This window comes from Taudactylus pleione, unplaced genomic scaffold (genome assembly GCF_031769625.1).
Source record: "Taudactylus pleione unplaced genomic scaffold, aTauple2 ptg000703l, whole genome shotgun sequence".
NCBI classification, from domain to species: domain Eukaryota; kingdom Metazoa; phylum Chordata; class Amphibia; order Anura; family Myobatrachidae; genus Taudactylus; species Taudactylus pleione.
In genome coordinates, this window is record NW_028285105.1 from 4,448,860 (window position 1) to 4,475,787 (window position 26,928).

Genomic DNA, 26,928 nt, shown 5'->3' on the forward strand with positions numbered 1-26,928 from the left:
GACCTAAGAAACAACAACAAAAAAAGAGGGGCAAGAGGGGAGGGACTTTGAAACAGTATAATAGTAAAAGAAGAAAAGCTCAGAAAAATCAAACTCAAAAAAGTCCAACTAACATAGAAGAGATAACAAACTATGGTGAACCCTTTAAAGAGGAAGGGAAAACGAAAATGTATAATTTGAGTAAATACAAATTGAGTATTTATGAACAAGAAGTGTTGGTAAAAGGGCTAAAATTCGCTCCAAGTAGTTGGGCTGATCAATTTGAAATCTTTTTAGATTTACAAAGATTCATCCGCAAATTAACACTTAAAAAGTTCTTTGCTGATCTGGAGAAGGAAGATATTAAGGATGATAATACAATATCCTCAGTAGAATCTGTATCGGTTTTTAAAAGGAAATCTACATTCAATCCAATTCACAAAAAAGGATGTTTTATTGACACCTTTGAAAGGTTGGTATGAGATGATCTGGATCATTTGGAGATTAGAAATGATAAGAAAACTAATTTAACGAAAGAACAATGCTTAGCGATAAAATCCTTAAAAGACAATAAAGAAATAGTACTAAAGCCGGCAGACAAAGGGGGTGGTGTGGTAATTCTGGATTTAAATGATTATAATGCTGAAATTATAAGACAACTCAGCGATATAACCACATATAAAAAATTAAAGGGAAACCCTTCAATTAGGATAGAAAAGGATTTTGATAAACTATTAACATTGTATACTAACAAAGGGATCTTTATTGAGAAAGAAAAATGATATATGAAGATAGAGAAGCTGACTATTCCTGTCTTATATAGTTTACCAAAAATACATAAAAATGCAACAAATCCACCGGGACGTCCTATCGTAGCCGGTACAAATTCCATTACTTCAAATCTTTCACACTTTTTGGACCATTTATTACAACCGATGGTTAGTAAAACAAGATCATTTTTAAAGGATACCATTTCCGCTCTGCAACATCTTTCTTCATTAAAATGGGAACCAGGCAACTGGTTAGTTAAGGCAGACGTAACATCTTTATACACCATCATTCAACATTCAGAAGGTATCAGTGGTATAAAGTATTTCTTAGACAAAGAGGAAATGTCCGGTGACCTCAAGATTTTTATTGTAGATGGAGTTTTATTTATTTTACTAAATAATTTTTTCTGGTTTTTGGATACATTTTATTTGCAAATTATGGGGACTGCGATGGGCACCAGGCTGTCCCCAAGTCATGCCAATCTGTTTATGGCACATTGGGAGGATTTGGCGGTTTGGAGCGGGCATAACTTTGGGGACAGCTTGGTGTCCTGGATCCGTTTCATCGATGATGTTTTATTTGTGTGGAGAGGCGATAGAGCATCTTTAGACATGTTCTGTGAACATCTCAATAAGAATTCTAAAGGCATTCATTTTACATTTAATATAAGCGAACAAGAAGTTCACTTTTTAGATCTTACAGTTTTTATAGAAAATAATACCATCGAAACGAAGAATTACATGAAACCTACCGACTGTAATTCCTTCATTGACCATGCCAGTAATCATCATAAGAATTGGTTGGGTGGTATACCAAAGGGTCAATTTCATCAATGTGAGAAGAAATTGTACAAAAATAGAAGACTACCACATTCAATCAAACCTTTTGAAGTCTCAATTTATTTCGAAAGGGTATAGGGAGATTGAGGTTGAAGAAGTTAAATCCTTGGTGGGAGCTTTGGACCGAGATAATATTTTAAAAGAAAGAACAAAATGCACATTAGAAAACTCAGATAGAAAATTAGCATTTATTACATGATACCATGGACAACATAAGAAGGTGGAAAACATTATCCCCAAACACTGGGAAATTCTAAATCATGACCCTGTTTTACATAGTTTCATAGGAGAAAGGCCACAATTTATATATCGTAAAGCCCAAAATTTAAAAGATCAGTTGGTTAGGAGTGTAGTTAAAAAACAGATACATTCAAAAGATTTCTTTCGGTGCGGTTCATGTATAATGTGCAAACAATGTAAAAGCTCTTCTAGTAAAATTACTGAATATAAGTCGACCACCACCAACATAAATTACATCATAAAAGATTTCATTACATGTCACAGCAAAAATTGTATATATTTACTAGAGTGCTCATGTAATAAACAATATGTTGGGAGAACGGGCAGAATGCTCAAAACCAGATTAGGTGAACACTGCAGAAACATAAAGAGAGGTTTAGAAACACACAATGTCTCAAAACATTTTAAACAAGAACATGAGTGTGATATTGGTAACTTAAAATCTTTTTACGGTATTAAGGTGCTTACCCCCAATTGGAGGAAAAATGACGTGGAAGGGGAATTAGCACAATTGGAGATGAAAACCATTTTTGAATTACGTACGCTGGTCCCATTAGACCTCAAAGTAGACTTTGAGACAAAGTGGTTTCTTTGAACTATAGGATTATTCCTTTATGTAGAAAAACATTTTTAAGTAATATTTAAAGGGATTTTGCAGATTTATGTGATTTATACAGGGTGTACATTTGCCATATACTCTTTATAACCTTACTAGAAAATAGGGCAGCAGCAAAGTTGTTTTTTGTTGATACATGGTATAATGTTCTGGAACTTGTGGATTCCACATAGTGATTTATGTATATAAGTATTTACCTCATAAATGTATGACATAATATTTTAAAATCATTGGCATTGCTATTTATTAATTTGTTACTAATTGTTTTATATATTGATTTATTTTTTATGCATCTCGGATGGGGTTAAAACGAAAACCATAATATAAATATATGGAAGAAATTCCCGAATTAAAGATGGCGGACTTCCGGGGTCTCTGCGGTTCAGACTGAACAAATTAAAGATGTTCTATTGACCGCTAGCAAAGTTCAGGATAAAACATCCGGACTGGAAGTTCCACACACTGTTGTATCGTTTCAAGCCTCGTTTTGAACAAGGAGGATATGACGCACTACTCAACTTCCGGTTGTCAGGTAGCCGGAAAGGATGGATATACTTCCAGCGTTTCAAACCTCATCTTGGATTAGAAGACGGAGACGTGGCCATTGTTGATTATAAACCCCGTTATAGATTAGAAGTATAACTTGCAGTTTAATATGGATGTTTCAGTATGGATACCGGCTCATCTGTCCGGGTTTTTTAGATACACATATGTTTTCCATTAAGTGACCTATTAAGGATATACAACATTTTTAAAAAGTATGAAATACGGGAATAATAGAGGAGGGATACAGGGATGAAGGATAAACTTGAATGTTTATGTTAAATCGTGATTCTGGGTATTATTAAGTACTTGGGATCAATAAACGTGTTTACCTAATTGGACAGTCACATGATCTTGCAGGGGTTTAAATATAGCCACCAGCACACACTTCCTACACACCTTGACAAAGGACTTGGGTCTGAAACGTGTTGGTGGAGGAAGTGTGCGCTCAGTTTGAGACCATAGAAGTTCCTGTGGAGGTTCACGTGGAGGAGATGAGTGGTAAACCCGGGTGCTTTTCAGTCACCACAAACTCTTTACATATGTGCCTTTCTCAGAAGGCTTTATATGGTACGAAGCAATCTTGTCTTGTGTATTCATGTTAAATGTTAATAAATATTGTTTGTTTAAACTTTTAAACACTATGAGAGATTTCCCTTTTTTATGCATGTGAATATTGGGATCTGCCATCCATGATTATAAAATCAGGATCGAGGACATATGTCGATAAAGATACCTTTCAAGGAACGCCTTTCACCTATTTAAGGTGAGAATTGTATTAGAGGTCTAAAAGACTTTTCAGCATTTATCAACCAAGAACCTTTTCCTTTTTTTTTTTATCTTTTTCTTGAGTACATAAATAGAATCCAGCGCTTGATGGCCTTACTCATTTTTGTATCGGATATCATATGGTGTGGTGAACCTGAGTTTGGATTCTTGCGACGGAAGGAGCGCAGGTTTCATGGTTCATTGTTTGAAAACCTGTTGTTCTCTGGATCCAGCCCCCCTTCGTGCATCCTGTGGCTCCTTGGAACTTGGCAGTGGTTCTTTGGACCTGCAGGGTCCTCTTTTTGAGCCTCTTGAGTCGGTGGAACTCAAGTGGTTAACGTTTAAGACTGTTTTTCTCCTGGAAATCGCTTCTGCCAGGGGGGTGTAAGAATTGGGGGCGCTTTCATGTCATCCCCCTTTTCTTATTTTTCACCAGGACAGAGCGGTGCTTCGCGCTCATTTTGAGTTTTTGCCTAAAGTGGTTTCGAAGTTTCACATCAATCAGGAACTTGTTGTGCCAGCTTTTCAGTCACCTGATCTTTCAGCTGGTGAGGCTTTCTTGGATGTAGTCCATGCTCTCAGAATTTATGTGGATCGGACTGCTTCCGTTATTAAGTCTGATTCATTGTTTGTCCTCTTTGGTTTTCACAGGAGGGGTTGGCCTGCCAACAAACGTTAGCCCGTTGGCTTTGTTCTGTTATTTGTGAGGCTTATGCACAGGAAGGTTTAACTGTACCAGCCTCTGTTAAGGCTCATTCCACTCGTTCTGTGGGTCCTTATTGGGCTGCTAGACGTGGCACCTCTGCTGTTCAGCTATATAAGGCGGCCACCTGGTCTTCCATTCAGACATTTTTGAGGTTCTATGCATTTGACACTTTTGCCTCTCAGGATGCATCCTTCAGGTGCCAGGTTCTCCTTTCTGCACAGGAGTGTCCCCATCCTTAGTTGAACTGCTTTGGGACATCACCAAGGTCAACCCTGTGTACCCCTTATGGATCCTGAAGTAGAAAACAAGAGATATGGTAAGAACTTACCTTTGTTATCTCTGTTTCTACAAAGTCCATAGGGTCCACAGGGCACCCATCCTGACGCACCTGGCTTCATATGGGCTGTGTGGCTGGTCACCGGTTTTCCGCCTCCCATTTCTGTGAGTATGGTTTCTTGTGTGTTCCAGTCTTCCTTCTCTCTGTTTAGTCTCCTCCTCCAGCCTTGGCTGCTTACCAACTGAGGTGCCTGTGGCTTGGGGGCGGGGTATAGAGGAGGATGGACCCAAGTGCATCCTGGGAGCAGCAAAAGCTTTAACTGCATGGTGCCCATGCATCCAGATCAAGCTATACCCCAAGGTCAACCCTGTGGACCCTATGAACTTCGTAGAAACAGAGATAACAAAGGTAAGTTCTTACCATGTCTCTTGTTTTGTAAAGTGTTGCGGAATATATGTGCACTATATAACAAACTGGTAATAATAATAAATATTTAGATACAGATGCGTCCACATACATCAATCCTCCATGTGCTTTGAGATGTGTTACAAATAATGGGTGATTACAATGTGACTCTGTAGCACAGAGCATCTTTCCAAGTGACTTTTTCCATTAAAATGTGTCTTATTTGCAATGTGATGCGAATAGGATGCAAATGCAGCTTATACTGATTAAAATGATATACGGCATGCCTACTGTGTAATCTGTGTGTGACTGAGCTGTATCTGCATGTGATATGCAACTTTACAGTGTCACAGCCGCTGACACTGTAATGTAGCATTTTGCATGCAGATATAGCCGCAGTCGCACACAGAACATAGGCATGCCACATATAATTTTAATCAGCATAAGCTGCTTGTCCATCCTATTTGCATCACTTTGCAAATAAAATGCAGTTTAAAGGAAAACGAATTATAAAAAGATGCTCATCGGTACCGATTCGTGCCACGGTGTAATGCATCTACAAGGGCTGTTTAACGTGCAGGGAGGCTAGGTGTTCTGTATTTGGCATAGAAAAAGTGAATTTAGGGATTGGGGTGGAGACATCATCCAGGAATTACTAAAGAGGGAGAGCCACTAGACCTTTCTACTTGGTGGCTTACAACCAGTAGGAATGAATGAACAGATCAACTTTGGGGTTTTACGAGATAATTTATTACCTTGTATTATCATTTCTGTTATCCTTCTGTTATCTGTAATCGATTGACTTTGAGGCACATGACCTCATAACATAACAAGTTCCCTAACATATGATTATTGCCTCTTCACATATATTGGTGTGGCATATACTCATATATTTATATATGGTTTGTCACTTTAGATCACTTTTGATCTATTGATCATAATATATGTCACAATCTAGGAGCACTATATTACATTTACAGAATATATAAACTATTCAAACTGTGACTCTGGGGGGGTCCCCAAGTATGCCCCAGGTGTTTTTTTCATTGCAGCTCCTTGCGGCAGGAGGGTTTTTCATGATTTTTTCAACTCTTTTTAGCAACTCCCCATTTTTAACTACTGAAAGAAGTCTGGGTTTCTAATAGCCGCGGCAGGAAAAAACACCTTGCAAAGCTATTTAAAAACCCAACCTAATAAAAAAAAATTAGGTAAAAAAAAAAGCAAAAAAATGTATTTGTGGTGGGGTCTCCAAGTATGGGGCAGGTGTTTTTTTCATTGTGCAAAGTAGCGGCAGGTGCATTTTTGTAGAATTTTAAAAAATTACCTTTAGGGACTTAAAAATATGTTAGTACCCATTTTCATGTACCCCAAATTTGATGAGACCACTTAAAAAAATTAAAAAAAACCCTAAGTGCTCTTCTGCATCACTTCTTCAATGTTGGGAAAAAAAACACTAGCACGACTATTTAAAAACCCCGACTTTCTTCTGCAGGCAAAAATGGGGGTAGCCATAGTGATCCCCGAGGTCTGAACATCTTTAGGGGGCTCCTACAATTAATTCCTGAAAATTCAAGGTTTTTTTTGCCGATCCAAGTATCTCCAGGTCCCGTTTTCAACGATTTCAAATTGAATACGGGGATAAGCGGGAGCGCGTGCGATACTTTTTCGCTGGCAAAACCTCCAATGTGCGGCGAAAACCTCGCTGGCGAGGTTAACATTTCATATTGAATACCACTCTATATGACTACACTTTAATAGTATATAATCTATTGACACTACCTTAAATGTGTTTTATTTTGAGATTACACCAAAATTAAAGTGGATAACCTTTTTTAGCACATTGTTAGTTTGATATCACATGCACACTAATTTGTATTATTTTTGAGTAGATCACTTTTGATATGTATAAGGAACATGATGCAATAATTTGTTTATATATTTAATTGTGAAAGGTGAGATAATATGATAAGAGCACATTTGATATGTGTGTTTCATGGTAAAATTATTGAGCTATACTAATTAATATAATGCAACATATACCTTATGAGAACATGTCATAGCATTACATGAGTATGGATAAAATATGATAATATATATAACTATACCCATGATATTGGATATATCCCATAGCTAATTTCTTTAGTAATCAATATGAATGGATAATATTATAATACTAACAGACTCTGGTATTTAAATTAATTCACTAAGAATATATGCTGAGCAGTGAAAATGCTGACAGGCTCAGCTGATTGCCCATGGATTCTGTCTGTAATTAAACACACTCCGGCTCTCTGCAAGAAATCTCTGCTACTGGACACCAACCAATAGAAATGCTGACAGGCGAAGTGGATTGGCCAGGAGTCTCAATAATCACAAAGCAGGAAGATGATTGATGACAACCGAGGATATAGGTTCTTTCAACCCGAAGCCATACACATCAAAACGTGTGTCAGGAGACACGTGATGCACGCTGTTTGGCATGTATAGTGTAAATTTTAAAGTGTTTACCACCATTCATACATTTATTGTCATACCAATAATGAGTGTCTGTTAGACATTAGGATAGGAATAAGTGTGTGACCCAGGAATAATTTTACTATTATTTTAGGCATTTATGCAGATATACAAATGTTAAAGAGAGTTGATTATAATGCTTAATCACTAGCGTTAACCGTATCAGTTACATAGGGACAACATGAGTGCCCGATCTGTAGGTGCAGTATCCCTTTTGATATCTGTGAACCGAAATTTCAGATTATAATATTGTACACTAGCACCAGTTCAACTGCATACTATGGAATTGATACACAATATTTAACTTATAGAGGCTATTGTATTGTATTGTATTGTATTTATTGTTGTCATCAGCAAAACAAGTTTGACAGACGAAATTACATTGCACTTTTTTAAAACAGTGAATAGCAATCCATGGTAAAGGTTATCACAAACAATTTCACAAAAATAATAAAATTAAAATTAACTAAAGAGATACAATCATAGCATTCAACATGCGCACAGCAGATGGAAGAAAACTAACCCTCAAGCGACTCGTACGTGCCCGAAGTACTCTAAACCGCTTTAAAGATGGGAGCTTATCAAAAAATTCATGAAATGGATGGCTTGGATCCGATATGATACCTTTGGTTCTCTTTAGAACCCTAAGCCCATAAACATCATGAATAGTTGGCAACTGCACGCCAATGATTTTGCTGGCGGTCCTAACAACCCGTTCCAGTGCACTTCTTTCACTCGCTGTGCAGTTGCCATACCAGATAATGATACCAAACGTCAGAATGCTCTCAATTGAGCATCTGTAAAAGTTTAGCATAGTTACTTTGCTAACTCCCGAGGCCCTCAAACGTCTTAGGAAAAACAAACGCTGTTGCGCCTTTTTAATTAGGGACAGTGTATTTAAAGACCATGTCAAATCTGCCGCAACCTGGATACCCAGAAATTTAAAAGACTCAACTATATCAACATCCTGGTTGTTAATAGACACTGGCAATTTCTGCTCTAAACATCTCCTACGAAAATCAATTACCAGTTCTTTTGTCTTGTCACCATTTAGGAGCAAGTGATTATCACCACTCCAAGAAACCAAATTTTTGATCTCTTTCCTATAATGGGACTCATCATTCCTGCTAATTAACCCAACGACTGCAATATCATCAGCAAATTTGATGATTTTCACAGAATCAGAAATCGACACGCAGTCGTGGGTAAATAGCGAGTATAATAGGGGGCTGAGAACACAACCCTGGGGAACACCAGTCTTAATCAACACTTCCCCCGACACAGCACCTCCAATTCTAACTACTTGTGGTCTATCAGTTAAAAAGTTTAAAACCCAGTTACAAATAGACCCACTTAACCCCAAGTCAAACAACTTAGATGTTAGTGAGACGGGAATAACCGTATTAAAAGCAGAACTAAAATCAACAAAGAGTATCCGAACATAAGAATCCCTCACTTCCAAATGAGCTAAAATAGAGTGAAGTGCTGTAAGTACCGCATCATCAGTGCAATGATTTTTCCTATATGCAAACTGAAAAGGATCAAAATCTACTGGGAAAAAAGATTGAATATGTCCTAATACCAGCCTTTCAAAGCATTTCATTATCAATGAAGTTAGTGCAATTGGGCGATAATCATTAAGGCATTTTACTACCCCCTTTTTTGGAACTGGAACAATATTTGCCTTCTTAAAACATCTCGGCACTACACAATTAAAAAGGGACAAATTAAATAAGACCGTTAATATCCAACTTAACTGGTCTGCACACCCCTTGAGGACTTTACCGCTAATCCCATCCGGGCCGGCTGATTTACACAAATCAACCCGACGTAGACATTTAATCACATCATACTCCTCCAACATAAGAGGAGACTCCCCCACCCGGGGAATTTGGGGCGTAACAGAAAAACTATTCTCTTGATCAAACCTAGAGTAGAACAGGTTCAAATCTTCAGCTAATAGATTATTGTCATTGCTAATCACCTCCTTTTTTATTTTACAACCAGTAATATCCTGGATCATCTGCCACAGGCTTCTCGGATTCCTGTTATCATGACTTCTAGCTTCAATCTTTGCGGAGTAACTAATTTTAGCCCTCCTAATACCTTTCTGCAATTCACACCTGGAAGATTTCAACATTTCTAAATCACCAGATTTAAACGCTCTATCACGAGCCTTGAGTAGAGATCGAACTTCCCCGTTCAACCAAGGCTTCACGTTGGGAAATATTTTAATACTCTTTGTTACTGTAACACTATCCGTACAGCAACCGATGTAACCTAATATCAATGATGCTAGAGAGTCAATATCTATATCGCCATTTACCCTACTCTCATCAATAAACAAATCCCAGTTTGTGAATTCCAACATATCCTGTAATCTAGTCAGTGCGTCCTCCGGCCATATAGTTACCATACGTCTGACCGGTCGCACTCTCCTAACTAATGACCTGTAAACAGGTATGAGAAACAGGGACATATGATCGGATCTGCCAATATGGGGGCAAACAACAGTTTCATAAGCTGACTTGAGGTTTGTATACACCTGGTCCAAGGTACGCATGCCCCTAGTTGGAGCCGATACATTTTTATATAACTTAGGCAATACTTTCCTCAGGTCAGCTTGATTGAAATCACCTGCTATAATAAAAACTGCCTCAACATACACAGATTGTAATTTCGCAATTTCCTCGTAAAGAATTCCCAGGGCAATTGTCACATTAGCCTGAGGGGGAATATAAACGGCAATGATAATTGCCACCGAAACTTCTCTGGGCAAATAAAAGGGTCTACATTTGACAGACAGATATTCAATATCCACTATTTAATTTACTAACCGTATTCACCCGAAATTAGTGAACTATCAACTGCTGACGGTTTATCCAACACTATAGGAGTTAATATCTTATTTAGTGTGGTACGTTATGTGATCATATGTATCAGGAGAGAGCAGTTATTCAGTTGAGTTACATATTGTGAGAAGTGAGAAAAGCAACATTGTTTAATAACAGTGTACTGCTCCTAACAACTGGATATATTATATCTCCAACACTGATTCTATTCATTGTGGTACATTATTATATAACAGTGGTCAATCGTGGTACTATTTACAGGGGGATACACCACACGATCAATACCACTAGTGTTTGCCATTATGTGTGGAACTGTAATCATTCCCCAAGAGCTGATGACGGCAGTCCATAATAAACACATTATGTGCTAGGTATTTAATACAATACTATTATCAACTGTGATACTGTAGAGCATACTAAGGTTTATGAGATATTCTAATAATGACTTCAAGTTATTATACTACCACTTGCATATGTCAGTTACGTAGATGTGAGTAAGAGGTTGGTGGATTAAAATATTCCCTCATCCAGTTGATTTTCTAGATTGGGACAGCGAGTAAGTTATCTATTAAACCCCTATTGATAGAGGCACTGAATACTCTAGAATTATTAACAATATTTGTCCGTATTCTACAGACGCCCATTTGAGACTCATAATTTTGAAGTGGATAGTTAACAAATTCTGAGTAAAGTCAGACCGGGGGGTAAATTTATCAAAGGTCGATTTGAGGAGTGATTTAGCTCTTCTCAAATCGACTCAAATCGAATTGAGTCAAACCCGTTTTTTCACTGCATTTACTATTATTCAATTTGTTTTGCGATTTGCAAAACAAATTCGATTTGAGTTGGCTTTGAACAGTGATTTGTTTTTTGATTAGGCATGTTCATGTTCAAATTGAACGGCAAATCAAACCGAACTGCAAATCCCCGACAGCATAGAACTGCTTCATGCTTTCACTTTCAGCATGAGCAGTTCGTTCTCACACAGATACATGCAGACATCAGTGAGATGCCTGCATGTATCTGACTGTAAAAAGTAAATAAACAGTTAAAACTTAAAAACAAATGATGTGAGGTCCCCCCCCCCAAAACAGAACCAGCCCCAGACTGTTCAAACCCAGGTCTGGCTGACTAAGTACAGGGAAAAAAATATGTAGGGTTTCCCTGTACTCACTACAACCAGCACTGGGCTATGGGAAGCAGGGCTGGTTCTGGATTTACAGGGAAAACTTTGCGTAGGGTCTCCAATAATTCACAGAACCAGCACCCGACCCTTTGTAATGGGGGAGTGATGCCACAGCCAGGGGAGCCCTATCACCGGGCCCCCAGAGCCGCAGAATCAGCCCTGACCGCTAGTCAGCCCAGGCCAGGGATCCCTGGGGAGTTGGAGATCTCTCCAATAAAGGGGTCTCCCTCTCTAGGGTACAGCAAGCCTAGGCTGATAGCCTGGGGCTATCCCTGCCACCCCTGGGCAGTGGGTGGCAGCCAATGAGAGTCAGACAGACTCTCATCGGCTGCTGCTCCCACTGCCAGAGCCGGACATCTTCCGGCTCCCGCAGTGGGTAATGGGAGTGACGCGTCACATGACGCGTCACTCCCATAATGCAAAGCGGCGGACGGAGGAGCTGATCTCGGCGTCGGGGCCAGGAGCAGGAGCAGGTGTCAGGTAAGTGTTTGTTTTTTAAAAATTTTATTATGTCTCTGCTGCGGGGGGAAGGGGGGACTGGGACTACTGGGAGTACAAAAAGGGGGGGACTACTGGGAGCACTACAAGGGGGGGACTACTGGGAGCACTACAGGGGGGGACTCCTGGGGGCACTACAAGGGGGGGACTACTGGGAGCACTACAAGGGGGGACTCCTGGGGGCACTACAAGGGGGGGACTACTGGGAGCACTACAGGGGGGGAATACTACTGGGGGCATTACAACAGGGGATTCCTGGGAGCACTACAAGGGGGGGACTCCTGGGAGCACAACAGGGGGGGAATACTACTGGGGGCATTACAAGGGGGGGACTCCTGTGAGCACTACAAGGGGGGGGACTACTGGGAGCACTACAGGGGGGGAATACTACTGGGGGCACTACAAAGGGGGGACTACTGGGGGCACTACAAGTGGGGGGACTATTGAGAGCACTACAGGGGGGGAATACTACTGGGGGCACTACAAGGGGGGACTACTGGGAGCACTACAGGAGGGAATACTACTGGGGACACTACAAGGGGGGGACTCCTGGGAACACTACAAGGGGGGACTCCTGGGAGCACTACAAGGGGGGGACTACTGGGAGCACTACAGGGGGGGAATACTACTGGGGGCACTACAAGGGGGGGACTCCTGGGAGCACTACAAGGGGGGGACTACTGGGAGCACTACAGGGGGGAATACTACTGGGGGCACTACAAGGGGGGAATACTACTACTGGGGGCACTACAAGGGGGGGACTACTACTGGGGGCACTACAAGGGGGGGACTACTACTAGGTGCACTACAAGGGGAGGGGACTACTACTAGGGGCAAAGCATAAGGGGGAGGGGACTACTACTAGGGGCACTACATAGGGGGGAGGGGCACTGCATCGAGGGACCACTGCTGGGGGCTCTATATAAAGGGCAATAGTGGGGGTACTGCATAGGGGGAAGACTACAACTGGGGCCACTATTTAAGGGGCACTGCATAAGGGTTACCACTACTGGGGGCACTATATAAGGGGTTTACTACTGGGGGCACAAGGGGCACTGCATAGGGGGGATCACTACTGGGGGCACTACTCAAGGCCTGCATAAGAGTGTCCTCCTGTTTCACAGGGGGGTACTGCATATGGGCACTACGACAGGGAGCTGCCCCTAATCTTTATTTTTACCTTACATGAATCCCATATGGACCCGACTCCTCCTGAGAACACTTGAGGGGGGGGCACCATAGCACGCACGTTCTTTCGGGCATCCTGGCTACACGCTACTCCTCTGCCAGGGCCGCCTGCATGCATTTGCCACCTAGGCTAAAAGTTTCCAGCCAGCCCCTGTGTCTATGTAATGTCCAGTACACAGCAACTGCAGCAGCCGGTCACCCTTTAAATAAATATATTGAAGGAAAGTTGATAATTCAGACCTTTAGGTCCAGGGTTGGGTACGGGATGCCGGCGCTCTAGATCCCGGCAGTCAGAATCCCGATGCAAACTGACACTGGTTCGTTAGTATGCTAACCCTCTCCCTACCCTAACCCATAGTTGTCGACATTCAGCTCCCTCCTTCCGGGAGGAAGCTGAATGCCTGCATACAGCAGGGGGCATGGCCGGGCACTGACTCTGCATTGTGGACCTGCCCCCTCTTCACACTGCTGAAAAAGGCATTGTGAAGCAGGGGACGGAACCACGATGATGCGATTTAGTGCGAATTGCGTCATCAGGCCCCCCCGCAGTTTTGTTACTGTTTGCTGCACAGACTCCTGCAACTGTTCTACACATGTGGAAGCTATTCCACTGGCTGCACAGGTATTCTCAGCCAGTTTCAGTGACCTGAACCAGTACCATGCCTGTGTATATACTGTACCATCCATGCTGCCAGGGCTGCCATCATAAATTGTGGGGCCTGTACTGACAAGATAGCAGCCCCCCCCCCATCCCCCAGAGGGGCCAGAGGTGGGTGGAGCTGCACTGGAGGTGTGGGACATCAATTGGTACCTTTAAAAATTCTCAAACCTTGCGCTGTGGTTGTTGTTCGATTGACATGCTGGATCAAATATATATATATATATATATATATATAAATACACAGTCAGGTGCGTAAATATTGGGACATTGACAGAATTTTCATATTTTGGCCTCTATTCACCACCACAATGGCTTTGAAATGAAACAAACAAGATGTGCTTTAACTGCAGACTTTCAGATTTAATTTGAGGGTAATTACATCCAAATCAGATGAGTGGTGTAGGAATTACAACGGTTTCTATATGTGCCTCCCACTTTTTAAGGGGCCAAAAGTAATGGGACAAACTAAACAATCCTAAATCTAACTTTCACTTTTTAAGACTTTGTTGCAAATCCTTTGCAGGCAATTACATCCTGAAGTCTGGAACGCATAGACATCATCAGACGCTGGATTTCATCCCTGTTGATGCTCTGCCAGACCTCTACAACTGTCATCAGTTCCTGCTTGTTCTTGGGGCATTTTCCCTTCAGTTTTGTCTTCATCAAGTGAAATGTATCCGGATTCAGGTCAGGGGATTGGCTTGGCCATTGCATAACATTCATCTTTTTAGCCTTAAAAAACTCTTTGGTTGCTTTTGCAGTATGCTTCGGGTCATTGTCCATCTGCACTGTGAAGCGCCGTCCAATGAGTTCTGAAGCATTTGACTGAATATGAGCATATAATATTGCCCGAAACACTTCAGAAATCATTCTGCTGCTTTTGTCAGATCCTTTGGCAGTGGCACTCATCGGATTTCCAAGCAGAAATAAAGACACACACGGTGTAATTCTACCTTTTGGGTTTATTCCAACCCTTCGTCAGGAACAATAAACAACATATCCATCTTACCTTAAATACCCCAAACTGCTGATGAGACGCTGGGATCACCGTCAGCTCCGTCGATCAGCACCCGCATGACTTCCTGTGTGCACCTGGAAATGTCATCCGCAGCACTCGGTGGTCACTTAGCTTCTAGTGTGCATAGGAAATCCAGTGTGCACCTGGAATAGTCATCCCTGGTGTCCCCTCCGTTGCCATGGCTACCACTCGGCGTTTCTTTACTCCTATAACCCCATGCCTAAGTTTATTGGCTATTAGCCATTGCCAACAATAAATATAAACACCAAAGTAAAGAACATAAGCAAAGACCAGCAAACTATTTAAGTACTGTTTCATGATGTTATACAGTAATACCTTACACTTGAGTGGGTTATGTCCATGCTGCAATGAGATAATATAGTGCATTTGACTCCTAATAAGTTGGGTTGCCTAATATTACAAAGATTGGGAACAATATATATGTAAATACATAGGACCCAAATGAAAGGGTTCAACAATGTAACAATAAACTATAAACTATAACCCCAAGCAGTAAACCACAGACAAAGACCGAAATCATATAGAGAGTTACTTCACAAGAACACATTAAATGTCAAATAATAATTCAAGCCTCTGGGCTTAACAGTTTCCAACATAAAAATCCATTTGGACTCTGCTTGTAAAAGTTTCTTATGTCTGTCAACACCCCATGGATTGTCAGGGATATGATCTATTATGGTATGTCTAAAGCTAGATAGGCTATGTTTACATTCTGCAAAGTGTCTTGCTATAGGCTGCTCTGAGGGTTTGCCACTTAGGGATGCCCTGATGGCTGACCTGTGCATGGCCATAGGCTCTCTAAAGGTGCGTATGGTCTTGCCTATGTAACAGAGGCCGCATTGACTTTTAACCATGTACACTACATAACTGCTCGTCCATGGCAATGCACACCTGATGTTATAGCGTCTTCCAGTATGTGGATGGTGGAAATATCCCCTGCTGTCATATATCTACATGTCGTGCAACCTGTGCACTTGTAACATCCACCTTTGATCATACCCGGTGCTCCAAACTGCATAAGCTTGTTAATATCAGCTTTAACCAGCCAGTCTCTTATATTTTTGCCTCTTTTCAAACAGGATATAACCTCCATTTGTTTAAGGTCATGTAAGTCCGTATCTCTCTGAATAATAGGCCAGAGTGAGAGTGTTGTTTTTTCTATAGATCGATGGGAAGTATTATATTTCCTTGCCCAGTGTAACTTATTTGTCTCATCTTTGGATATAATTTTATTCAGCAATTCTTGTCTTGTTACTTTTTGTACTCTCTCCACTGATTGGTCCAAAATCTTATCAGAATAGCCCCTCTCTTTGAATTTATTAACCATCTCTTTCAAACCCACAGGTATTTTATCCACATCGCTTGTGATTCTTTTAACCCTTAATAGTTGGAAATAGGGGAGGCTTCTTTTCATAGCTTCTGGGTGGTGACTATTTGATAACACTAGGGTATTTCGATCTGTTGGTTTAGTGTACATTATTGAGCACAGAGATACTAACATCCAAATATACAATCCTCTCTAAACTTAGATCATATGTAAATTTAATGGGGCATTCCATGTTATTAATCTATTCCATCATTGTTACAAATTCTTCATAGTTACCCAACCAAAAGAGAATAACATCATCTATATATCTGGAAAAAAATAGGACTTTGTCCCTAACGTCCCTATTAAAAAAGAATTCCTGCTCAATGTTGAACATGTATGAGTTTGCATAGGCAGGGCCACATGTGACCCCATTGCACAACCCGTTAGTTGTACATAGTACTCCCCATTGTAGTAGAAATAATTCTTATACAGAATAAACTCCAATAACAATAAGAAAAATTCTAGATAAGGTCCTTTATATAATGGGTTCTTCTGCAAAAGATCTCGCATGGCCTGTATCTCCTGCTGGTGAGGTATGTTCATATAGAGACTAGTTATGTCCATCATGCACATCCATGTGTTTGTTGGAATTGGTCCCAAATCATTGTTTCTTCAAAAGCGTCTTTGTGTCTTTAAGATACATACTCCTTGCTTGGACACAAGGTTGAACATAAAAATCCAAAGATTCAGATATCACACAGGATAAAGACCCTCTGGCCAATATTATGAGCCGTCTTGGAGGCGTATGGAGATTTTTATGGATCTTTGGTACACAATATAGCAATGGTACTACTGGGAAATCTGTCTTTGAATACATGCTTGTTTCTGAATCAAGAATACCTTCACAGACTGCTTTCTCCAACAGTTTGTCCAGTTCTTTCTTAAACCTCACAGTAGGGTCATTGGGCAGTTTCAGGTATGTCTCTGTATCAGCCAATTGTCTACTGACTTCTTTGTGGTACTGTGTAATATCCTGTACCACGATGCCTCCACCCTTGTCTGCTGGTCGATATACCACATCTTTGTATGTACTCAAATCCTTGAGAGCCTTAAATTCTTCACGTGACAAGTTATAATTGATAGGCCCTTCTTTTTTGGCGGCTTCAGTCACCTGTATGTCTAGTGCCTTCATAAATGCAGCAATGGATGTATTGTTGGATATCGGGTCAAACATCGATTTTCTTTTCAATTCTTTTTCCATTGCTGGGGATGCCAATGTGTTCTTTTTTTTATTATTACCAAAATATTCTCATAACTTCAATTGGCGATGTAACCCACATTGGTAAATTTTCCAATCCAGCTCCTTAAAAGTTGTAGTAGGAACAAAACTAAGGGCCTGATTCAGACCCACTCGCAAGCAGCTGTCCACTTGCAAGTGGGTCAATGTTGTGCACTGCGCATGTGCACGATGGCGGGAGCTCCGTCGTGCGCATGCGCCAGACGTGACGAGCGAAGGAAAGTCCTTCGCTCGTTGAGTCTGATCAAAGGGGGTGTGCTGTCGATGTTGATTGACAGCACGCCCCCTTTGGTGGGCGTGCTGGGGGTGTGCCTCCCTGACGGGGGCGTTCCCAAGTGACGTCAGTGGGAGTGATTTTGGCTCTGACAGAGCCAAAATCACTCCGGGCCTTGCGGTTGAAAACCTCAACCGCAGGCTCCGGCTCGCAGTTTCGATGGTCGCGATGGTCACGACCATCGCGGCCATCAAACTGCACGCTCGTATAGGCTGTGGGTGGTGACCCACAGCTATACGAGCATCCAGGAGAATGCTCCAGAATTATGGAGGGCGGCCCTCATTCAGAGCGTGCGCTCTGCTCAGACATTGACAACTCGCCCCCTTTGGAAAGAGACCTGCTACGACCGGCGCTGTCGGTCGTAGCGGGTCTCATGCATGAGCACAAAGGAGCCGGCTCCCTCATGTGCATGCGCACTAGACAAACATCGAGGTGGCCGTGCAGTCGTAGACCATATGGCCGCCTCTGAATAAAGCCCTCAGTGTCTTCAAGTCTCTCCTTGAACCATAATGCCTCAGTTTCACTTTCTGAGAAACTAACTGTCTCTCCTAATGGTAAATTAACCCTGTTGAAACCTCCAGGTTCATCTACCGATAATTGAGACATACAGTCATCTGCATTAATATTGGGACACTGACAGAATTTTCATATTTTGGCCTCTATTCACCACCACAATGGCTTTGAAATGAAACAAACAAGATGTGCTTTAACTGCAGACTTTCAGATTTAATTTGAGTGCAATTACATCCAAATCAGGTGAACGGTGTAGGAAATACAATGGTTTCTATATGTGATTCCCACTTTTTAAGGGGCCAAAAGTAATGGGACTATCAACTCAAAAGCTATTTCATTGACAGGTGTGGGCTATTCCCTCGTTATTGCATTATCAATTAAGCAGGTAAAAGGTCTGGAGTTGATTCTAGGTGTGACATTTGTATTTGGAATCAGTTGCTGTCGACTCTCAATATGAGTGAAGCAAGCCATCATTAGGCTGAAAAATCAATACAAACCCATCAGAGAGATAGCAAAAACATTAGGTGTGGCCAAATCAACTGTCTGGAACATTCTTAAAAAGAAAGAATGCACCGGAGAGCTCAGCAACACCAAAAGACCCGGAAGACCATGGAAAACAACTGTGGTGGATGACAGAAGAATTATTTCCCTGGTGAAGAAAAATCCCTTCACAACAGTTTTCCAAATCAAGAACACTCTCCAGGAGGTAGGTGCATATGTGTAAAAGTCAACAATCAAGAGAAGACTTCACAAGACTGAATATAGAGGGTTCACCACAAGATGTAAACCATTGATGAGCCTCAAAAACCGGAAGACAAGATTAGAGTTTGCCAAATAACATCTTCTGGAACAACATCCTATGGACAGATGAGAGAAAGATCAACTTGTACCAGAGTGATGGGAAGAGAAGAGTATGGAGAAGGAAAGGAACTGCTCATGATTCAAAACATACCACCTCATCAGTGAAGCATGGTGGTGGTAGTGTCATGGCGTGGGCATGTATGGCTGCCAATGTAACTGGTTCCCTTGTATTTATTGATGATGTGACTGCTGACAAAAGCAGCAGAATGAATTCTGAAGTGTTTCGGGCAATATTAAATGCTCATATTCAGTCAAATGCTTCAGAACTCATTGGACGGCGCTCCACAGTGCAGATGGACAATGACCCGAAGCATACTGCAAAAGCAACCAAAGAGTTTTTTAAGGCTAAAAAGTGGAATGTTATGCAATGGCCAAGTCAATCCCCTGACCTGAATCAGATTGAGCATGCATTTCACTTGATGAAGACAAAACCGAAGGGAAAATGCCCCAAGACAAGCAGGAACTGAAGACATTTGCAGTAGAGGCCTGGCAGAGCATCACCGGTGATAAAACTCAGCGTCTGGTGATGTCTATGCGTTCCAGACTTCAGGCTGTAATTGCCTGCAAAGGATTTGCAACAAAGTATTAAAAAGTAAAAGTTAGATTTAGGATTGTTTAGTTTGTCCCATTACTTTTGGCCCCTTAAAAAGTGGGAGACACATATAGAAACCATTGTAATTCCTATACTGTTCACCTGATTTGGATGTAATTACCCTCAGATTAAATCTGAAAGTCTGCAGTTAAAGCACATCTTGTTTGTTTCATTTCAAAGCCATTGTGGTGGTGAATAGAGGCCAAAATATGAAAATTCTGTAAATGTCCCAATATTTATGCACCTGACTGTATCTTTAAAGGTAATAGTTATCCATATTGATATGCGAAATGGTGCAGCATTAAATAGTAAAATGCAGTCTTAATGCAAGAAAAGTGCTATGTGCTAGAAAACCAAGAAGAAAAATAAATATAATGAATATGTCTGAATTCAAATAATGTAAGAATAAAGAACAATGCGCACACCTAAGATACTGTGTTTAGAATACACAGACAAGATGTTATCCAGATGGCAGGTTACAGGATTCCTTAATTACCAGTTCATTTGAGGTGATGAAAAGTTAGGGGTGCTTCTACCACAGCAGCAAGCAGCAAAACAGGCTGTTCACTCACATTTATAGAAGATCCTAAGGTTGGCACTCCCTCCATTGTGCAACATGACCGAAGTGCCATCAATAAAGTTCAACAATACAGATCCATTGGCAGCAGCACTCATCGGATTTCCAAGCAGAAATAGACACACACGGTGTAATTCTACGTTTCAGGTTTATTCCAACCCTTCGTCAGGAATAATAAACAACATATCCATCTTACCTTAAATACCCCAAACTGCTGATGAGACGCCGGGATCACCGTCAGCTCCGTTGGTCAGCGCCCGCAGGACTTCCTCTGTGCACCTGGAAATGTCATCCCCGGCACTCGATGGTCACTTAGCTTCCAGTGTGCGCAGGAAATGCAATGTGCACCCGGAATAGCAATCCCCGGCGTCCCCTCCGTTGCCATGGCTACCACTTGGTGCAAGAAGTAGACCTTGTCTTTAATCTGTCATCTAGCCAGTTGTCCTCTACTGAAATTGCCATCCTCAATAAAGGACTTAGGCCCTCAGTCAGAGCCACTCGCTAGCGGCAGTACGCTCGTTCCGAGCGATGTTCGCACATCTGCGCATGCGTACGGTTTTTAGTACGCATGCGCGAACCAGTCAGTGCGGCCGAAAATCGTTTGTACGCAATATAGTGAGTGCCTGCTATTTTGAGTGACAGAATGAGGCGTATGTGGGTGGTAACAGGGGAAGGTGCTTGAAAATGTGGGAGTGGAATTCGAATGCAGGCATGCTTAAAGGTCAAAACAGGCGTTTTAAGGGAGTGCATAATTAATCCAGCAGCGTCATTGACCACGTCACTTGTTTTTTTTTAACTCAGAACTGCTCGCAAAATAGCGGTTGAAAAAACCAACCACAAGAATAACGAGCAGTTCATACACTGTATGATGTACTCGATTAATCTAATAAATAGCGGACATGACGTATGGTGCGAGCGGCCAGGGGGCGTTTTTATCAAATAAACGAGCGTATGTTTTGCTCGCTCGTTCAGACTTAGATGTGTGAACAGACTGCAATGTGCGAACGGATCATTTGAATAGCCACCCCTTGTTTTTGAATGAACGACCGCAAATAGCGAACTGCTCTGAATGAGGGCCTTAGTGTTGTTCCTACTACAACTTTTAAGGAGCTGGATTGGAAAATTGACCAATGTGGGTTACATTGCCAATTGAAATTACGAGAATATTTTGGTAATAATAAAAAAGAGAACACATTGGCATCCCCAGCAATGGAAAAAGAATTTAAAAGAAAATCGATGTTTGACCCGATATCCAACAATACATCCAGTGCAGCATTTATGAAGGCACTAGACATACAGGTGACTGAAGCCACCAAAAAAGAAGAGCCTCTCAATTATAACTTGTCACGTGAAGAATTTAAGGCTCTCATGGATTTGTGTACATACAAAGATGTGGTATATCGACCGGCAGACAAGGGTGGAGGCATCGTGGTACAGGATATTACACAGTACCACGAAGAAGTCAGTAGACAATTGGCTGATACAGAGACATACCTGAAACTGCCCAAAGACCCTACTGTGAGGTTTAAGAAAGAACTGGACACACTGTTGGAGAAAGCAGTCTGTGAAGGTATTCTTGATTCAGAAACAAGCATGTATTCAAAGACAGATTTCCCAGTAGTACCATTGCTATATTGTATACCGAAGATTCATAAACATCTCCATACATCTCTAGGATGGCCCATAATATCAGCCATAGGGTCTTTATCCTGTGAGATATCTGAATATTTGGATTTTTATGTTCAACCTTGTGTCCAAGCAAGGAGTACGTATCTTAAAGACACAATGACGCTTTTGAAGAAACTTAACGATTTGGGACCAATTCCAACAAACACATGGATGTGCACGATGGACATAACTAGTCTCTATATGAACATACCTCACCAGCAGGAGATACAGGCCATGCGAGATCTTTTGCAGAAGAACCCATTATATAAAGGACCTGATCTAGAATTTTTCTTATTGTTATTGGAGTTTATTCTGTTTAAGAATTATTTCTACTACAATGGGGAGTACTATGTACAACTAACGGGTTGTGCAATGGGGTCACATCTGCCTATGCAAACTCATACATGTTCAATATTGAGCAGGAATTCTTTTTTAATAGGAACGTTAGGGACAAAGGGCCTGATTCAGAGCCACTCGTAAGCGGCCGCTCCTTCGCTCCGAGCGATGTTTGCCCAACTGCGCATGCGTACGGATCATAATACGCATGCACGAAGCAGTCAGTGCGGTCGAAAATCATTTGTTCACAAAATAGCGAATGCCTGCTATTTTGAGTGACATGAGGAGGAGTATGTGGGTGGTAACAGGGGAAGGTGCTTGAAAACGGGGAGTTGAGATCCGAACGCAGGCGTGCTTAAAGGTCAAAACAGGCGTTTTATGGGTGTGCATAATTAATACAGGAGCGTCATTGACCACGTCACTGGGTTATTTTATAGCCAGAACTGCTCGCAAAATTGTGGTAGCAAAAACCAACCCCAAGAATAGCGAGCAGTTCATACGCTGGTTGATGTACTCGATTAATCTAATAAATAGCGGACATGACGTATGATGCGAGCGGCCAGGGGGCGTATTTTTTCAAAAAACGACCGCAAGTCTTGTTCGCTCATTCAGACATAGAGGTGTGAACAGACCGCAAAGAGCGAACGGTTCATTTGAATAGCCACCCCTATTTTCTGGACGAGCGAACGCTAATTGCGTACGGCTCTGAATCAGGCCCAAAGTCCTATTTTTTTCCAGAAATATAGATGATGTCATTCTCTTTTGGTTGGGTAACTTTGAGGAATTTGTAACAATGATGGAATTGATTAATAACATGGAATGCCCCATTAAATTTACATATGTTCTAAGTTTAGAGAGGATTGTATATTTGGATGTTAGTATCTCTGTGCTCAATAATGAATTCTGCACAGAAATATACACTAAACCAACAGATCGAAATACCCTACTGTTATCATATAGTCACCACCCAGAAGCTATGAAAAGAAGCCTCCTGTATTTCCAACTATTAAGGGTTAAAAGAATCACAAGCGATGAGGATAAAATAGCTGTGGGTTTGAAAGAGATGGTTAATAAATTCAAAGAGAAGGGCTATTCTGATAAGATTCTGGACCAATCAATGGAGAGAGTACAAAAAGTAACAAGACAAGAATTGCTGAATAAAATTATATCCAAAGATAAGACAAATAAGTTACACTGGGCAAGGAAATATAATACTTCCCATCGATCTATATAAAAAACAACACTCTCACTCTGACCTATTATTCAGAGAGATAGGGACTTATGTGACCTTAAACAAATGGAGGCAGGGGCAGAACTACAGGCGGTGCAGCCGGTGCCTTACACCGGGGCCCGCTGTGGTGCAGGAGCCCATGTCCTCCTGCATCCGACAGCACCGCTGCCCACCAACCTGGTCCCCATTAATTAAATGGTTGGAGCCAGAGCGGGTGTGCTTTGGCCACTCCGGCTCCAACAAGACAGACACCCGCCGTGGCCTAGCCCCTTATTATGACACAGTGTGTGTGACATCATGATGTCATGTGTGCTGTGTCATAACAAGAGGTTGGGCTGCTGGAAGGGATCGAGAGGAGCCATGGATCGAGAGGAGCAGAAGAGGAAGAAGGAAATAAGGTAAGTAAGTGGTGGTGGTGGAGAAACAAGCTGAGACACATGCTGGGGGGGAGAAGCTGACACACGCTGGGGTGGAAAGAGGCTGAGACACATGCTGGGAGGAAGAGGCTGACACACATGCTGGGAGGGAAGAGGCTGACACACATGCTGGGGGTGGAAAGAGTCTGACACACACACTGGGGCTGGAGGGGAAAGAGACTGACACGCTGGGGCTGGGACACGCTTGGGGGAAGAACAAGGCAGAGAAACACTGGGGATGGAGGGAGAATGAGGCTGAGACACTGGGGCTGGGAGGAAAGAGGCTGACACACTGGGGATGGAGGGAGAATGAGGCTGACACACACACTGGGTGAGAGAATGAGGCTGACACACTGGGGCTGGGGGGGAAAGAGGCTGACATGCTGGGGCTGGGACACACACTGGGGGGAAGAACGAGGCAGAGACATGCTGGGGATGGAGGGAGAATGAGGCTGACACACATGCTGGGTGAGAGAATGAGGCTGACACGCCGGGGCTGAGGGGGAAAGAGGCTGACACACTGGGGTTGGGAGACACACTGGGGGGAAGAATGGGGCAGAGACATGCTGGGGATGGAGTGAGAATGAGGCTGACGGGCTGGGGGGGAGAATGAGGCTGACACACTGGGGCTGGACAGACTGGATTTACTGACTGGGGGCGCAGTGAAGGGTGGTGAAAAAACAAGGCTGGGTAGCAGGACAGACACTGGATTTAATTACTGGGGTGGAGTGAGGGGTGGTGAAAAAATGTTGGGGTGCATGGTGCCAAGAAAGGGGGGGGCAAAGCATATACTTGCACCTGGGCCCACCTCTCTCTAGTTCCGCCACTGAATGGCGGTTATGTCCTGTTTGAAAAGTGGCAAAAATATAAGAGACTGGCTGGTTAAAGCTGATATTACCAACCTTATGCAGTTTGGAGCACCAGGTATGATCAAAGCAGGTGGATGTTACAAGTGCACAGGTTGCACGACATGTAGATATATGACAGCAGGGAAATATTTCCACCATCCACATACTGGAAGATGCTATAACATCAGGTGTGCATTGACATGGACGAGCAGTTATGTAGAGTACATGGTTAAATGTCCATGCGGCCTCTGATACATAGGCAAGACCATACGCACCTTTAGAATGCATATGGCCTTGCACAGGTCAGCCATCAGGGCAGCCCTAAGTGGCAAACCCTCAGAGCAGCCTATAGCAAGACACTTTGCAGAATGTAAACATAGCCTATCTAGCTTTAGACAAACCATAATAGATCATATCCCTGACAATCCACGGGGTGGGGACAGACATAAGAAACTTTTACAAGCAGAGTCCAAATGGATTTTTATGTTGGACACTGTTAAGCCCAGAGGCTTAAATGATTATTTGATATTTAATGTGTTCTTCTGAAGTGACTCTCTATATGATTTCTGTCTTTGTCTGTGATTTACTGCTTGGGGTTATAGTTTATAGTGTATTGTTGCATTGTTGAACCCTTTCATTAGGGTATTATGTATTTACATATAGATTGTTCCCAATCTTTGTAATATTAGGCAACCCAATTTATTAGGAGTCAAATGCACTATATTATCTCATTGTTGCATGGACATAACCCACTCAAGTGTAAGGTATTACTGTATAACATCATGAAACAGTACTTAAATAGTTTGCTGGTCTTTGCTTAGGTTCTTTACTTTCGTGTTTATATTTATTGTTGGCAAATGGCTAATAGCCAATAAACTTAGGCACAGGGTTATGGGAGTAAAGAGACGCCGAGTGGTAGCCATGGCAATGGAGGGGACGCCAGGGATGACTATTCCAGGTGCACACTGGATTTTCTATGCACACTAGAAGCTAAGCGACCATCGAGTGCCGGGGATGACATTTCCAGGTGCACACAGGAAGTCATGTGGACGCTGACTGACGGAGCTGATGGTGATCCCAGCGTCTCATCAGCAGTTTGGGGTATTTAAGGTAAGATGGATAAGTTGTTTATTGTTCCTGACGAAGGGTTGGAATAAACCCGAGACATAGGATTACACCGTGTGTGTCTTTATTTCTGCTTGGAAATCCGATGAGTGCCGCTGCCAATGGATCTGTATTGTTGAACTTTATTGCTGGCACCTCTGTCATGTTGCACAATGGAGGGAGTGCCAACCTTATGGATCTTCTATATATATATATATATATATATAAGATCATTATGGATTTTCTATATATATATATATATATATTTATATTACACTGAAAAAGCTGGATCCACAGAAAAATCCAGGCAGGGAAGGCTGTCTGGACTAGCGGGGGAGGCACAGGGCAGAGAAGGCTGACTGGACTAGGGGGACTGGGCAGGTAATGCTGGCTGACTAGGGGGAGGGATAGGGAAGGCTGGCTGGACTAGGGGGTAGGCACAGGGAAGGCTGGCTGACTGGTGGGGACAGGGAAAGCTGGCTGGACTAGGGGAGAGGCACAGGGCAGGGAAGGCTCAGTGTCAGTACAACTCAGTGTCAGTCTGAGTGGGGGGGACAAGGAAGGTTGGCTGATTTAGGGGCAGGCACAGGACAAGGAAGGCTGGCTAACTAGGGGGGTACAGGGAAGGCTCAGATGGCTTGACTTGGGGGTATGCACAGGGCAGAAGAGACTGTAACAGGGGGAGGCACTGCAGGGAAGACTGGCTGAAACATGGGAGAGAGCACAGGGCAAAGTCAGGGAGTACCTGTCTTTTCAGCTGGCTTTTCTGGTGCAGCCAGCCAGGTAGCATTAGCTCTGACTCCTTGTCAGATATGGGGCC